Here is a 17,596-nt window from a genome sequence, read left to right as displayed (position 1 = left end):
AAAAATCAAGATATGTGACAAGAACCAGCTTATTACTGTATTAATGAGCTTACTTAAAATCCCAATATTAAAAGTGATATTGTTGTATACAAGACAGTAAAAGTGCCCACAATAAAGCGGATTCGTGCTAGAATGTAAATGTCACAGAGAAAAAAGCAGAGATGGTCACCTGCTGAAGCCTCCAAACAAATGCACCAGCAGGGCGCATCGGACCCGATTAATGATGGCAACAACACAGGTGCAAAAAATACCGATGAAACAACCACTTTCAATCCAGTATTGGTTGTTTGGCATTAGTGCACAAAAGGAAAAACGATAATAGTCTGTATGTGGCATTGTTCACACAAGCAATGCAGAGCATCTGGTCTACAGCCTATTACTAACGCACATACAGGTGGGCTGCCCAGTGCTACAAAATGCATGCTGTGTGAATAGAGGCCTACAGTTTACAGAGCCATCTTGGTCCGACTGCGCCCTGCAAGATAAAGTGCAAAAAAAAAACACATATCAATGTATGTAAGGTATTAGTTTATATTGGGGCCTCAATACGTAAGCCGGCAACCCACGTCAAGGGTCCTTACATTTTTGCCGGTCCTAACGCTAAACATTGAGTAAAAGCTCACAGACGCACAAAGAGGACTTAAAAATCCTCCAGAAAATTGACCAAAAAATCACAGAGAAAAAAGCAGAGATGGTCACCTGCTGAAGCCTCCAAACAAATGCACCAGCAGAGCGCATCGGACCCTATCAATGATGGCAACAACAATGGACCCTTGACGTGGGTTGCCAGCTTACGTATTGAGGCCCCAATATAAACTAATACCTTACATACATTGATATGTGGGGGTTTTTTGGGGGGCACTTTATCTTGCAGGGCGCAGTCGGACCAAGATGGCTCTGTAAACTGTAGGCCTCTATTCACACAGCATGCATTTTGTAGCACTGGGCAGCCTGCCTGTATGTGCGTTAGTAATAGGCTGTAAACCAGATGCTCCACATTGCTTGTGTGAACAATGCCACATACAGACTATTATCGCTTATCTTTTTTTGCACTAATGCCAAACAACCAATACTGGATTGAAAGTGTTTTTTTCATCAGTATTTTTTGCACCTGTGTTGTTGCCATCATTGATCGGGTCCGATGCGCCCTGCTGGTGCATTTGTTTGGAGGCTTCAGCAGGTGACCATCTCTGCTTTTTTCTCTGTGATTTTTTCTCTTTGAAACAATATTAAAAAGTCATACCAATGTGTAAACATGGAAATATTCCCACAGTCTGGTAGGGAACTTATGTAGTCATTGGTAAGACATGCATGTATAGAAAAAAAACCTAAAAAGATGATAAAAGAATATTTGTCCTCTCTGCTATCCATACCTCCCCAACACCAGAATTCTAGACCAACCCGCGGCTCCACGTGACCAGTGACGTCACGGCAGGTCCTGCTCCGTTCATCGCACACCCGTAGGAAGCAGTGACTACAGCCAGAAGCCGGTACTCTTCAAGCAACACAGGACCCTGGATATCTGCATCATTGAGGAAGGAACATCGTTTTTCCGCTCAAGACAAGAGCTCCAACTAAGGTAACAGACGGCGTGCACACAGCAGATTTTCGACTCGGTTAATATGTCTGTAAGGCTACTTTCACACTAGCGTCGGGCTCGGCCCGTCGGAGTGCGTCGGGCCGAGGTCACCGACGCTAGCGTGGTCTCCGCCGCACAACGGGGGCAGCGGATGCATTTTTTCAGCGTATCCGCTGCCCCATTGTGATGGGCGGGGAAGTGCGGGGAGGTGGGGGCGGAGTTCCGGCCGCGCATGCGCGGTCGTAAAAAGAGGACCGTCGGGAGCAAAAAACGTTACATGTAACGTTTTTTGCTCCCGACGGTCCGCCACAACACGGCGCAACCGTCACACGACGGTTACGACGTGTGTCAATGCGTCGCTAATGTTAGTCAATGCAGAAAAAACGCATCCTGCAAGCACTTTTGCAGGATGCGTTTTTTCGGCAAAACAACGCATTGCGACATATTGCAGTTAACGCTAGTGTGAAAGTAGCCTTACACGCTGCAGTGCCTCTTCCACTGAAGCTTTGCCACCGGCCGGGGCTGCTTCTTTTATCATCTTTTTAGTTTTTTATCTATACATGCATGTCTTACCAATGACTATATAAGTTCCCTACCAGACTGTGGGAATATTTCCACCTTAAAGTTTACACACTCTCTTATCCAGACTGTGAACTCTAAGGGTACCGTCACACTCAGCAACTTTCCAACGATCACGACCAGCGATACGACCTGGCCGTGATTGTTGGAAAGTCCTTGTGTGGTCGCTGGAGAGCTGTCACACAGACAGCTCTCCAGCGACCAACGATGCCGAAGTCCCCGGGTAACCAGGGTAAACATCGGGTTACTAAGCGCAGGGCCGCGCTTAGTAACCCGATGTTTACCCTGGTTACCATTGTAAATGTGAAAAAAAAACCCACATACTCACATTCCGGTGCCTGTCACGTCCCCCGGCGTCCACTTCCCTGCACTCCTCCTGCATCCTGTGTAAGCGCGGCCGTAAAGCAGAGCGGTGACGTCACCGCTGTGCTCTGATGTACGGCCGGCCGGCGCTTACACAGGATGCAGGAGGAGTGCAGGGAAGCGGACGCCAGGGGACGTGACAGGCACCGGAATGTAAGTATGTAGTGTTTTTTTTTTTTTTACATTTACAATGGTAACCAGGGTAAACATCGGGTTACTATGCGCGGCCCTGCGCTTAATAACCCGATATTTACCCTGGTTACCAGTGAAGACATCGCTGCATCGGCATCACACATGCCGATGCAGCGATGACAGCGGGAGATCCAGCGATGAAATAAAGTTTCAAACGATCTGCTACGACGTACGATTCTCAGCAGGGTCCCTGATCGCAGTAGCGTGTCAGACACAGCGAGATCGTAACTATATCGCTGGAACGTCACAGATCGTGCCGTCGTAGCGACCAAAGTGCCCTGTGAGACGGTACCCTAAGTGATCATACTCGCAATAATTGTTCCTATTGTTTCACTTGTAGGGTGCCACTCACCACGGGCATCTGCACTACAGGTACCATTTGGGCATACTGCAATATATGGTTCACACCATCAATCTGTGCATATCCTCCTAATATTATTATATCGAACATACTGAGCTATATTTATACAATTTTTGGTACTGCTTATTATAGCTGAACTACATTACGGGCTACAGTAAGTGCAATCCTTTTGTATATCCACATATATTCCTATTTCCACACAATCTCAGCATTAAATACAAATTCTGGTTTTCTTCAAAATCTCGTTGAGAGAGAATTTATTTATAATAATTATATGTTTACTCTGACAAAAAAAGTGGTTACTGTCCAAATTTGCAGCAATACAAGACACTTCATACTAAGCGCTGCTGCAATTCCTATTACAGTGTGTAAACATGCCTCACATATCTCAACTAACAAATATAGGTGACTATGTTAAACCCACAGAGCGTGGTGCACCGTTTCAACTTTCAAAATATATATTGCTATGACATAGTGCATAAGCTGGGGATAATCGAGACAAACTAGTATTACTGATATGGTAAGTATCCCGTATGAGTACCAAGAATGGACAAACACAAATCTATATATAATGCTCAAACAGAAAAAATCGGCAAAAAGCCGTAGCCAGCTCACCAACCAGACCATCAGATACGGAGCACGGAGGTTCGTCCTGACCCAGACGCCGAGCAGCTGCAATGTACGAAAAACGTGGATACTCCAGCTCCAGTAAAATGATGAAATTCTTTATTAGTCCAACTTCATTAAAACAGGGCAATCCTTACACATGGTGGGTAGAAACAGGTGATTACATGAATAATGGCAACGCATTTCGATCACTCAGGATCTTACTCATGCCCATATGATTTCTCACATGAATGCTGCACATATAGCATCCCTGGACCTATCATGAACGATTCAATAGTCACATGACAAGCTGAAAGGTCCTAAAATCTCTCATATCCAATAATCCAAATAGAAAAATAAATAAAACAGTACATGAAAACATAGAAACGTAAATCTTAAAACAATTATCAGTGCAATTTAACAATAGTGGTACCAAATTTCATTCCTTTTGTTCAGACCTGCAGGGAAACGAGTATTCAGATTATAAATCCAGAAAGCCTCTCTGGTAAGTAAACGTCTGTTAACATCGCCCCCACGGCTATGAGGATAAATTTTCTCAATGCCATGAACTCTCAGGGCTGTGGTGTCACCATTGTGTTTAACACCAAAATGTTTAGAGACCATTGAGATACTTCTATTCATGGTATTGCAACTATTAGCATCCCTAAGGTGTTCTGTGACACGCGTTTTTAAATTGCGTGTCGTGCAACCTATATAAGATACTTGACATGCTACACAATCTACTTTGCATACTACATTTTTAGTGTGGCAATTAATAAAGCTATTTATATTATAATTTTTATTTTTCTCCGAATTTTGGAAGGAACTGCCCAGATGCGAATGTGCACACGTGCTACATGCCGTGGTACCGCACTTGGAAAAACCCTTACAGTCGAGCCATGTATGTGATCTAGATTTGGATACAATTGAATTGGGGGCAATAATGTCTCCAATAGTTTGTGCTCTCCTTGCTACCACACTTACTCCATCTTTCAAAATATCCATAAGAGTATTATCTTCATACAGGATAGGTAACCTTTTATTAATAATCTTTTTAATCTGGCCAAATTGTGAACTAAATTGTAAACATACATGAGGCTTGATATCATATTTCTTTTTTGTCAAACCATTAATCACATTTGGCACCAATAAGTCTTCTCTGCGTTTTCTATCCACTATTTCTGTGGCTCTATTCAGCGACCAATTGGGATATTTACGAACCCTACGTTTGTTTCTGAGTTCCCCAAATTCTTTTTCTTTGTCCTCCTCTTTGCTACAATTACGTTTTGATCTGGTAAACTCGCCCACAGGTATAGATTTTATTGTGTGGGCTGGGTGATTACTAGTTGCCTGTAAGATTGTATTCCCACTAATTGGTTTAACGTGCGTTTTGCTAAAGATAAATTCCTCTGCTATACCGCACAAATCAAGATCCAAAAAAGAAATATTATGTTGATCCCAGACATGAGTAAACTTTATACCAAAATCATAACTAGGGTTTTTTCAAGTGCGGTACCACGGCATGTAGCACGTGTGCACATTCGCATCTGGGCAGTTCCTTCCAAAATTCGGAGAAAAATAAAAATTATAATATAAATAGCTTTATTAATTGCCACACTAAAAATGTAGTATGCAAAGTAGATTGTGTAGCATGTCAAGTATCTTATATAGGATGCACGACACGCAAATTAAAAACGCGTGTCACAGAACACCTTAGGGATGCTAATAGTTGCAATACCATGAATAGAAATATCTCAATGGTCTCTAAACATTTTGGTGTTAAACACAATGGTGACACCACAGCCCTGAGAGTTCATGGCATTGAGAAAATTTATCCTCATAGCCCTGGGGGCGATGTTAAGAGACGTTTACTTACCAGAGAGGCTTTCTGGATTTATTATCTGAATACTCGTTTCCCTGCAGGTCTGAACAAAAGGAATGAAATTTGGTACCACTATTGTTAAATTGCACTGATAATTGTTTTAAGATTTACGTTTCTGTTTTCATGTACAGTTTTATTTGTCTATTTGGGTTATTGGATATGAGAGATTTTAGGACCTTTCAGCTTGTCATGTGACTATTGAATCGTTCGTGATAGGTCCAGGGATGCTATCTGTGCAGCATTCATGTGAGAAATCGTATGGGCATGAGTAAGATCCTGAGTGATCGAAACACGTTGCCATTATTCATGTAATCACCTGTTTCTACCCACCATGTGTAAGGATTGTCCTGTTTTAATGAAGTTGGACTAATAAAAAATTTCATCATTTTACTGGAGCTGGAGTATCCATGTTTTTCGTATATATAATGCTACATTGCTTTAATTACTTTATATTTAATTTTATGTTATTATTAACTATCAAGTACAGATACGAGATGACTGTAAATATACAGCCATTCAGACAAGTGAAAACATACTTTACGTCCCTACAACAATAGAAGACCATACCACCTATAAAGCGTGTCACAAATATCTTGGTGTAGGAACACTTACCTAAATTCATATAGTTTACCAATCCCCAAATGTAATGATGTATATATCCCTACACATAGATATCAATTCTAAAAAAATGTGAAAAAATTCTTAATGTGAAAAAACGCGACTGGCGATAAAGGGCGTGTCCCTGAATCCATATTTTTAACATGACCCTTACATACTATATCTATATTATCTAGATTACATTATAGTCTGTACCAATATCTCAAAAAAGGACCAAACTATCATATATATATATATATATATATATATATATATATATATATATGAGTAAGAGGCATCGTGATTACTCGCTAATCCCGCCCCCTGCAGAGTAGCTCCGCCCACCACCACATCACCACACAGAATCCCGCCCCCACCCCATTACCGCAAGCAATCCCGCCCCCACCACATTACCACACACAATCCTGCCCCCACCACATTACCACACATTATCCCGCCCGCCCACCACATCACCACACATTATCCTGCCCACCCACCACATCATCACACATAATCCCGCCCCCCACCCCATTACCACACATAATCCCACCCCCCACCCCATTACCACACACAATCCCGCCCCCCACCCCATTACCACACACAATCCCGCCCCCCACCCCATTACCACACACAATCCCGCCCCCACCACATCACCACACATAAACCCACCCCCACCACATCACACTCGCTAATCCCACCCCCTGCACAGTAGTTCCGCCCCATCACATCACCACACAAAATCCCGCCCCCACCCCATTACCACACACAATCCTGCCCCCCCCACCACATTACGACACATGATCCCGCCCCCACCCCATTACCACACATAATCCCACCCCCCACCACATTACCACACATAATCCCACCCCCCCACCACATCACCATACATAATCCCACCCCCCACCACATCATCACACATAATCCCGGCCACCCACCACATCACCACACATAATTCCGCCCCCCCACCACATCACCACACATAATCCCGCTGCCCCACCACATCACCACACATAATCCCGCCCCCCCCACCACATCACCACAGATAATCCCGCCCCCACCTCATTACCACATATAATCCCGCCCCCACCACATTACCACAGATAATCCCACCTCCCATATTACCACACATAATCCAGCCCCTCCACCACATTACCACACATAATCCCACCCCCACCACATCACCACACATAATACACCCCCACCCCATTACCACACATAATCCTGCCCCCCCACCCCATTACAACACAAAATCCCGCCCCCCACCAAATCACCATACATAATCCCGCCCCCCCACCACATTATCACACATAATCCCAGCCACCCACCACATCACCACACATAATCCCGCCCCCCCCACCACATCATCACACATAATCCCGCCGGCCCACCACATCACTACACATAATCCCGCCCCTCCACCACATCCCCACACATAATCCTGCCCCCACCACATTACCACACATAATCCTGCCCCCACCTCATTACCACAGATAATCCCGCCCCCCCACCACATTACCATACATATTCCCACCCCCACCACATTACCATACATAAACCCGTCCCCCACCACATTACCACACATAATCCCGCCCCCCACCAAATCACCACACATAATCCCACCCTCACGACATTACCAGAGATAATCCCGCCCCACACCACATTACCACACATAATCCCTCCCCCCACCACACATAATCCCGCCCCCCATGACATTACCACAGATAATCCTGCCCCCCACTACATCACCAGACATAATCCCACCCCCCACCACATCACCACACACAATCCCGCCCCGTCACCACATCACCACACACAATACCGCCCTCCCACCACATCACCACACATAATCCCACCCCCACCACATCACCACACATAATCCCGCCCCCACACCACATTAGCACAGATAATCCCGCCCCCCACCACATTACCACACATAATCCCACCCCCCACCACATTACCACTAATCCTGCCCCCCACCACATCACCACACATAATCCCACCTGCCCACCACATTACCACACATTATCCTGCCCCCACCACATTACCACAGATAATCCTGCCGCCCCCACCACATTACCACACATAATACCGCCCCCCAGCACATCACCACACATATTCCCGCCCCCCGCCACATTACCACAGATAATCCCGCCTCCCCACCATATTACCACACATAATCCCACCCCCCACATTACCACACAAGGCTCCATCCCCACACATTACAATACGAGGCTCCGTCCCCACACATTACCACACGAGGCTCCGTCCCCACACATTACCACACAAGGCTCCTTCCCCCACATTACTACACGAGGCTCCGTCCCTCCATATTACCACACGAGGCTCTGTCCACACACATTACCACACGAGGCTCTGTCCCTCCACATTACCACATGAGGCTCTATCCTCACGCATTGCCACACGAGGCTCCGTTCCCCCACATTACCACACGAGGCTCCATCCCCACACATTACCACACGAGGCTCCGTCCCCCCACATTACCACACGAAGCTCCGTCTCCACTAGGGTTGAAGGACTTTTACTTTTTTAGGATCGAGTCGGGTTTCGCGAAACCCAACTTTGTCAAAAGTCGGGTCGAGTGAAATCGGGCGATTATCGCGAAAAGTTGGGGATCGACCGAAACACGAAACCCAATGTAAGTCAATCGGGAATCAAAGTTGGCAGTGAGTGGAGGACAGGAAAACACCAACAGTTCCCATTTTAATGTCAAAAACAGAAATTCTTGTCACTTAAGCTTGTGAATCTTAATTTACCTTATAATAATAGTTAGGCATTGAAAATTGGGGGTCATTTGGCTAAAGTTGTGGGGAGGGGGGTAGGGCTGGCTCAAGTTTTTTGTGGGCCCAGGAAACGCGGACTACGTCACAGCGGTGGAGCCGGGAGAGGTAAGTATTAAAACTTTGCAAGTGCTCTGATCCCGAGCAAGCAGGGGGGGCCCACTTGTTCGCATTGGCACTGACACAGGGCCCCTCAAAGTACGGCAGTGTGTTTGATGGTGGGGGCGCCTCCCACCGGCAGAGACACTTTTGCGTAATATGAGGGGCCCTGTGCCAATGACGTCGCCAACAAGTATGCTCCCCCATCTGATGAAGGAACCTGCACTTTCATCTGCACCTTCCTCTTTGTCCCTGTGTAAGGTGGTATAGTATGCGGGAAGGGGAACCTGACTTTCAGCAGGGTCAGATTCTGGCTGTGTAGGGTGCAAGGGGAATGTAGTAGTCTGGGTCAATGTAACAGCAGACTCATCTAGCAGTGGCTGGGCAATGGGCAGGATGAGGAGGAAACACAGTTAGTAGGCCCAAATAATAAAGTAGGCTAAATGCAGTTCAAAATTGGTAACAGGAGTAAACAGGCGGCACTGTTTTGTTCATTGGAGGAGAACACCAAGCAGTGGCAGACACCATTAGTAGGCCCAACCTAACAAGTAGGCCAAATGCAGGTTAATATCTGATATAGGCCGAAAGCCTGAAAATTGAAGCTCAGCTATAGTCAGTGGAGGAGACAAGCAAGGAGCGGCAGACACCGTTACTAGGGCCCAAGCAAACTAGTAGGCCAAATGCTGTTTAAAATTTCCTATAGGCCAAAAGCCTGAAGATTGAAGCTCAGCTTTGTTCAGTGGAGGAGACAAGCAAGGAGCGGCAGACACCGTTACTAGGGCCCAACCAAACTAGTAGGCCAAATGCAGTTTAAGGGTAAGTTCACACGGGACTTTTTTGCTGCGTATTTTTGCTGCGTTTTTTTATGCTAATTTAGGTGCATTTTTTGGTGCGTATTTGGTGCGTTTTTTGGGTAAGTTCACACAGGACTTTTTTGCTGCGTATTTTTGCTGCGTTTTTTATGCCAATTTTCAGCTGCTTATAATAGATGCGTTTTTTGTGAGGTTTTGGTGCGTTTTTTTGTCTATTTGCGCATGATAATAAAGTTGAGTGACCCCAGTGGAGCTTAGCATCGCCTTCATCCCAGCGGGGGAACAATTTATGGTGAATTACATGCCATGCATCGGCCTTTTTTTGACGATCACTGTAGTTTGGGCAAGCTACATCCCAAATTACAGGCATTGCTTCCACCTTGGAAAAATAAATTAAAAAGTAATTACCAAATGCAAGATGAAATGAAGCCAACATTCATGACAAGGAAGATACAAACATACACATGCAGAACACATGAACATGTACATAACAGCACATGAGCATCGCAAAGTGTACCATTGCAAACAATCGGATAGATAGATATATCACAAATTAAAAAAAATATTACCTCCATGATTAGTTGGGAAACATTAATGCTCATCCTCCTATACCAAGACATTGCTAACACCTCACTACCAGAAACTCCCTCACAATAGATCACAATCAGGACACCTCACAATGGCTCTTCACGCCTCACTACCAGGAACTCCCTCACAATAGATCATAATCAGGACACCTCACAATGGCTCACAATGGCTCTTCACACCTCACTAACCACACCCCTAAGCTCTTGGCTGTGAGATCACTTCCTGCTGGCCATGATTTTTCTGCACAAAAAACACAGCAAATAATGCTACATGCGTTTTGGCTGCATTTTTGCAGCGTTTTTTCCATCACCCATTCAAGTCAATGGGTGAAAAAACGCTGCAAAAACGCAGCAAAAACGCTGAAAGAAGTGACATGCCCTATGTCCAAAAAACGCAGCAAAGCAGAAAATACTGATCAAACAAAAACCCAATGTGTGTGCATGAGATTTCTGAAATCTCATAGGCTTTGCTGGTACTGTAAAAAGCAGCTGAAAATTAGCATAAAAAAACGCAGCAAAAATACGCAGCAATAAAGTCCTGTGTGAACGTACCCTAATATCTGATGTAGGCCGAAAGCCTGAAAATTGAAGCTCAGCTTTGTTCAGTGGAGGAGAAAAGCAAGGAGCGGCAGACAACGTTACTAGGGCCCAAGCAAACAAGTAGGCCAAATGCAGTTTAAAATTTCCTATAGGCCGAAAGCCTGAAGATTGAAGCTCAGCTTTGTTCAGTTGAGGAGACAAGCAAGGAGTGGCAGACACCGTTACTAGGGCCCAACCAAACTAGTAGGCCAAATGCAGTTTAATATCTGATGTAGGCCGAAAGCCTGAAGATTGAAGCTCAGCTTTGTTCAGTGGAGGAGACAAGCAAGGAGTGGCAGACACCGTTACTAGGGCCCAACCAAACTAGTAGGCCAAATGCAGTTTAATATCTGACATCGGATGAAATCTGAGGCTCAGCTTTGTTGACTGGAGGACAACTGTAATGGGAGGCAGACACAGTTAGTAGGCATAAATAAGAAAGTAGGCAAAATGCAGTTCAAAATTGGTTAGTGGAGTATACAGGCGGCATAGCTTTGTTCAGCGGAGGACAACTGTAATAAGTGGCTCAGACAGACAGAGTAGGGCAACAATTAAAAAAGGTGGCTAATTGCAGTTCAAAATTTGTAATAGGAGTACACAGTCGGCATAGCGTGGTTCAGCAGAGGAGGACAAGTGTAATTAGTGGCTCTGACACACTGAGTAGGCGTAAAATAAAAAAGTACGATATATGCAGTTCACAATTGGTAAGAGGAGTACACAGGCGACCTTGCTAGGTTCAGCGGTGGAGGACAACTGTTCTGAGAGTCTGACACAGTTACTAGGACAAAATAAATAAGCAGGCTAAATGCTGTTCTACATTGGTAAGAGGAGTACACAGGCGGCCTAGCTTGTTTCAGGGGGGTGGGGGCAGTTGTAATGTGTGGCGCCGACAGGCAGACAGAGGCCTAACCTAAAAAAAGGTGTCTAAATGCAGTTCAAAACTGGTAGCAGGACTAACCAGGCGGCCTAGCTTGTTTTTTTGGGGGGGGGGGGACAGTTGTAATGTGTGGGGCTGACAGACAGACAGAGGCCTAACCTAAAAAAAGGTGTCTAAGTGCAGTTCAAAACTGCTAGCAGGACTAACCAGGCGGCCTAGCTTTTTTCAGGGGGGGACAGTTGTAATGTGTGGCGCCGACAGACAGACAGAGGCCTAGCCTAAAAAAAGGTGTCTAAATGCAGTTCAAAACTGCTAGCAGGACTAACCAGGCGGCCTAGCTTTTTTCAGGGGGGGGGGCAGTTGTAATGTGTGGTGCCGACAGATAGACAGACAGAGGCCTAACCTAAAAAAAGGTGTCTAAATGCAGTTCAAAACTGCTAGCAGGACTAACCAGGTGGCCTAGCTTGTTTCAGGGGGGGGGGCAGTTGTAATGTGTGGCGCCGACAGATAGACAGACAGAGGCCTAAAATGAAAAAAGGTGGCTAAATGCAGTTCACAATTGGTAACAGGAGTACAGGGGGGGACATAGCTTTGTTCAGCGGAGGTCAACTGTTAGAAGTGGCTGACAGTTAGTAGGCCAAAATACTAAAGTGGGCTAAACGTCAGCCAAGGAATTGGTCATAAATAAACTGGTGGCATAGCGAGGCACAGAAGTGGGCTCCTCTGCAGAGTTGCAGACAGGGGTAGATGGTACAAAGTATTAAGGGGTCTAAATGGAGGCCAGGGCCCCTGTATATTTTTACTATCATCTATCATTGCAAAAAATTTGTTATGGCAGTGCCATTTAAGGATTTAACAGCACAGACTACACAGTGGTGGGGCAGGGAGAGGTAAGTTTTGCAAGTGGTAGAGCACAGTTCGAGCTGGGGGGAACACTCTCTCGTGGGCGGCGGTACTGGCCCAGGGCCCCTCATATTACGACTGTGTGTCTGATGTTGGTTGTGCACCACCACAGAGGGACCCTGTGCCAGTGCCATGGCCCAAGAGTGGGCACACCCACCTGTCCAGGCAAACGGCACTCGCACGGGTACTTGCGCCACGTTGTGACCACGGCCCTGTGGGGGGGAGTCAACCCATTTAGGGAGGTACACAAATGGCCTATTGTGGACATTCGGCACCTGCAAATAGTGGAATTGGAGCAGTCAGTAAGAGGAGGCCAAAAACAAGAAATTTTTCTGGCAAGCTACGTGTCAGCAGGGGAAGGTGGGGCAAAATAATTTGAAATCCATGATTGGTTCATTTTAATGAAGGTTGGATCATCAACATTTCGGGGAGCCAGACGTGTCCTTTTTTCAGTCAGTATTGAACCAGCAGCACTGAAGACTCTTTCTGAGAGCACACTAGCAGCTGGGCAAGCGAGCTCCTGTAATGCACATTCTGCCAATTCGGGCCAGGTGTCTAGTTTAGATGCCCAGTAATCAAAGGGGAATGACCTGTGAGGGAGAACATCGATAATGGCGGAAAAATAGTTGGTAACCATACTGGACAAATGCTGTCTCCTGTCACTTTGAATCGATGCAGCAGTACCTGTCGTGTCTGCAGTCATTGCGAAATCACTCCACAACCTGGTGAGAAATCCCCTCTGTCCAATGCCACTTCGGCTTTGTGCACCTCTAGCACCTCTGCCATGTTGCCCCCTACAGCTCGTGTGAGAATCATCAGCGCCGCTGTGCGCTGGGAATGCCTGAACCAAACGGTCTACAAGAGTTGCTTGTTTGGTAGCCAATATTTGCTCAAGGTTCTCATGTGGCATGATATTTTGTAATTTGCCTTTGTATCGTGGATCCAGGAGGCAGGCCAACCAGTAATCATCATCGGTCATCATTTTGATAATGCGGGGGTCCCGTTTTAGGATATGCAAGGCATACTCTGCCATGTGGGCCAAAGTTCCAGGTGTCAATTCACTGCTTGTGCTGGGTTGAGGAGCACTTTCTTGAAAATCTACATCACTTGTGTCCCCAAAAAACCCTGTACCTGACCTTGCAATGCCACCAGTTTCTATTGCCCCCTGAGAAGCATCTTCCTCGCATAAATATTCAGCCCCATCCTCCTCCTCCTCCTCCTCTTCATCTGCCACCTCGTCCCGGAGACTTCCCTGACCAGACAATGGCTGACTGTCATCAATGCTTCCCTCCTCCTCGGCCGCAGACGCGTGCTCCTTGATGTGCGTCAAACTTTGCATCAGCAGACGCATTAGTGGGATGCTCATGCTTATGATGGCGTCGTCAGCACTGACCAGCCGTGTGCATTCCTCAAAACACTGAAGGACTTGACAGAGGTCTTGGAGCTTCGACCACTGCACACCTGACAACTCCATGTCTGCCATCCAACTGCCTGCCCGTGTATGTGTATCCTCCCACAAATAAATTACAGCACGCCTCTGTTCGCACAGCCTCTGAAGCATGTGCAGTGTAGAGTTCCACCTTGTTGCAACGTCTATTATTAGGCGGTGCTGGGGAAGATTCCGCGATCGCTGACGGTTAAGCATACGGCTGGAGTGTACGGGCGACTGGCGGATGTGCGAGCAAAGTCTGCGCACCTTCTGGAGCAGGGCTGGTAAATCAGGGTAATTCTTGAGGAAGCACTGCACCACAAGGTTCAAGGTGTGAGCCAGGCAAGGTATGTGTTTCATTTCGGAAAGGGCTATGGCAGCCATAAAATTCCTTCCGTTATCACTGACTACCTTGCCTGCCTCAAGATGTACACTGCAGTGCCCAGCCATGACTGAGTTTCTTGCTGCAAGTACTCGACCAGTACTTCCGCGGTGTGTCTGTTGTCGCCCAAACACTTCATTTGCAGCACAGCCTGCTGACGCTTACCACTAGCTGTTCCATAATGGGACACCACGGGTGCAACACTGGCAGCTGTGGATAGAGTGTTCGTGCGACTGAGCTCTGTGGACGAGCTTTCGCTTGTGGAGGAGGAGGAGGAGGTGCAAACGCCTACAGCCAACTGTTTCCTAGACCGTGGGTTAGGCAGAACTGTGCCACTATGGCTGTCCCCTGTGGACCCTACATCCACCACATTAACCCAGTGTACCGTGATGGACACGTAATGTCCCTGGCCATGCCTACTGGTCCATGCATCAGTTGTTAGGTGCACCTTTCTACTGACCGATTGCCTCAGTGCATGGACAATGCGTTCTTTGACATGTTGGTGGAGTGCTGGGATGGCTTTTCTCACAAAGAAGTGTCGACTGGGTAGGTCATAGCGTGGTACTTACCGTACTTATAGTATTAAACTGCATGGTACGTGAATCCTGATGAATAGTAAGTACCAAAAAATAGGACCATATCAAGACCTATCATCATATAACATAGATATATCAAAAAAAGGGATGATATTGAGTCTAATGGTAGAAAACATCAAATACTTTATTATTTAAAAAATAATAACACCAGGTGTAAAGAGGCAAAAATACAGAAACAAGTCTAAAACAATGCTGCAAAGGCAATGTAGGTATGTTATGCCCCTTATCCTTTGGTAGTCCATGGTGGATAGTAGGATACTTATGACAACTCCGTGGCAGCCTCTGGTTGTATCAATTGTTATTGCGGCTGTTGGTGTCATTCACCAGTTCAAACTGGGTAGCTATGCATCATCATTTTTTAACATTTAATACTGTTTCACTAGCTTACTCACTTGTTCTTGTGCGAGCACTTGCCTGCCACACTGCGCGTGCGCTCATGCTGATCTCGGATGGGTGTTGGTGATCACGTGGGGCCCCCGTGGTCTCCTCCTCTCACTGTGGTATCGGTGCGCGCTACGCGCCGGCTGTTGGCATGGCAGCGCTCTTTCACTTCCGGTGCACACGTACTTGATACTTCCAGGGTCATTCCTTTTTAAGACACGCGTCTGCATCCATTCAATGCCCCCTGACGAAGGTTGTTTACCGAAATGCGCGTTGGGGCGGAGGCGTGTGCCAGGAGAGTCTCCCCTGATTGCGGTGGGTAATTATTCGTTATGTGCTCTGTTCATTTTACCATCTGTGTGGTGCTGTGTTTTTTTCCGTAATTGAGCATTAGTTGTTATAAGATTATTTATGGCTGCAGCACTCAGTATTTTCACAGAGCATGATGTAATATCAGTGTGAGCCCGGCACTGTGCGTGTTTAATATTTAGGGGCACACAGGGTGTCTAGCCCATCACTTTATAGATTACTTGACCTCCTGTCACATGCCTCCTGCCATTGCCTTTGCAGCATTGTTTTAGACTTGTTTCTGTATTTTTGCCTCTTTACACCTGGTGGTGTTATTTTTTAAATAATAAAGTATTTGATGTTTTCTACCATTAGACTCAATATCATCCCTTTTTTTGATATATCATAGCGTGGTACTGCGTAGGCCATCAGGGCTTTGAAAGCTTCGCTTTCACCCAAACCGGTAGAACGAGATTAGTCAAGCAATGTAGCCGTTCAAACCCTGTGTACGCAGATGAGAGGAAGAGTACTTTCTTTTCCTATCTAGAGTCTCTTGTAGGCTGAGCTGGACTGCAGAGCTGCATATGGTGGAACTAGCGGGGGTAGTGGTGGACATGGCAGATTGAGAGAGGCTTGGTGATGGTATTCTTGATGTGGGCCTACCTACAGTGTTTCCAACCAAGAACCTTGTGATTCCCTGACTGCTTTGGCCTTGCGACAATACCTCCACATTTGTTACTGGTGGTGCCATAACCGGTGGGCTTCCAGTGAGGGAAGCAAAGTTGATTAATGACTAACTTCAATATGAGCAGGTGCATCAACGGTATGGGAAGTTTGGTAGTTAGTCCATACTTCCAAGTGCCTGCTGGTTAGATGTCTACGCATGAACATTGTATTTAAACTTTGTAGATTCTTCCCTCTGCTAAAGGTCTTGGAGCATTTCTTACATATAACTTTGGACTGATCATTCGGATCTTGGTTAAAAAATTGCCACACTGCACTCGTCCTACTATGGAATACCTTTTCAGGCTTTGCACTCCGTGCTACTGTCACCGAATTGCAACACTGTCCTACACCTGTTGTGTTTTTTGACACACGTTTTGGGCCTGATGCGGGCCTGCCAGATGACAGCTTTTGCGATGTAGATGGATGCAGCAGATCATCCTCCTGCGCTTCTGAGCTACAGGCAGCGGCACCCTCTTCCCCCAATGGCTGCCAATCAGGGTCAACAACTGGGTCATCTACCACCTCCTCTTCAATGTCATGTGCACCGTCCTCTGTATCAACGTGTAAGGTGCTATAGCGTTCGGGACTGGGCACCATAGTCTCATCAGGGTCAGATTTGGTCTCAGTACACTGCGAGGGCAAAGTAGTGATCCAAGTCAATGTAACAGCATAATAATCAAGCTGTGGCTGTGCATCTGTGCACTCTATGTCCGATTCATCCTGTAATGGGCATGGCCTGTTAACAATTTCCCTTTCTAACCCAGGCACGGTATGTGTAAAGAGCTCCATGGAGTAAAGTGTAGTGTTGCCTGCCGCATCCTTCACTTTTGTTTTGGGTGAAGGACACAAGGAAGCAACTTTTTCTGGACCTGGAGCAGCCACTGACGACTCGCACTATTCCCAGAATAAATTCCAACTATAGTAAAGACAAAAAATCAACAGTTTGTATGGTAATTATACAACACCGTAAGTTAAACCGA

The sequence above is a fragment of the Ranitomeya variabilis genome, chromosome 5 (genome assembly GCF_051348905.1).
Source record: "Ranitomeya variabilis isolate aRanVar5 chromosome 5, aRanVar5.hap1, whole genome shotgun sequence".
Lineage (NCBI taxonomy): Eukaryota > Metazoa > Chordata > Amphibia > Anura > Dendrobatidae > Ranitomeya > Ranitomeya variabilis.
This window is presented reverse-complemented; position numbering follows the sequence as displayed.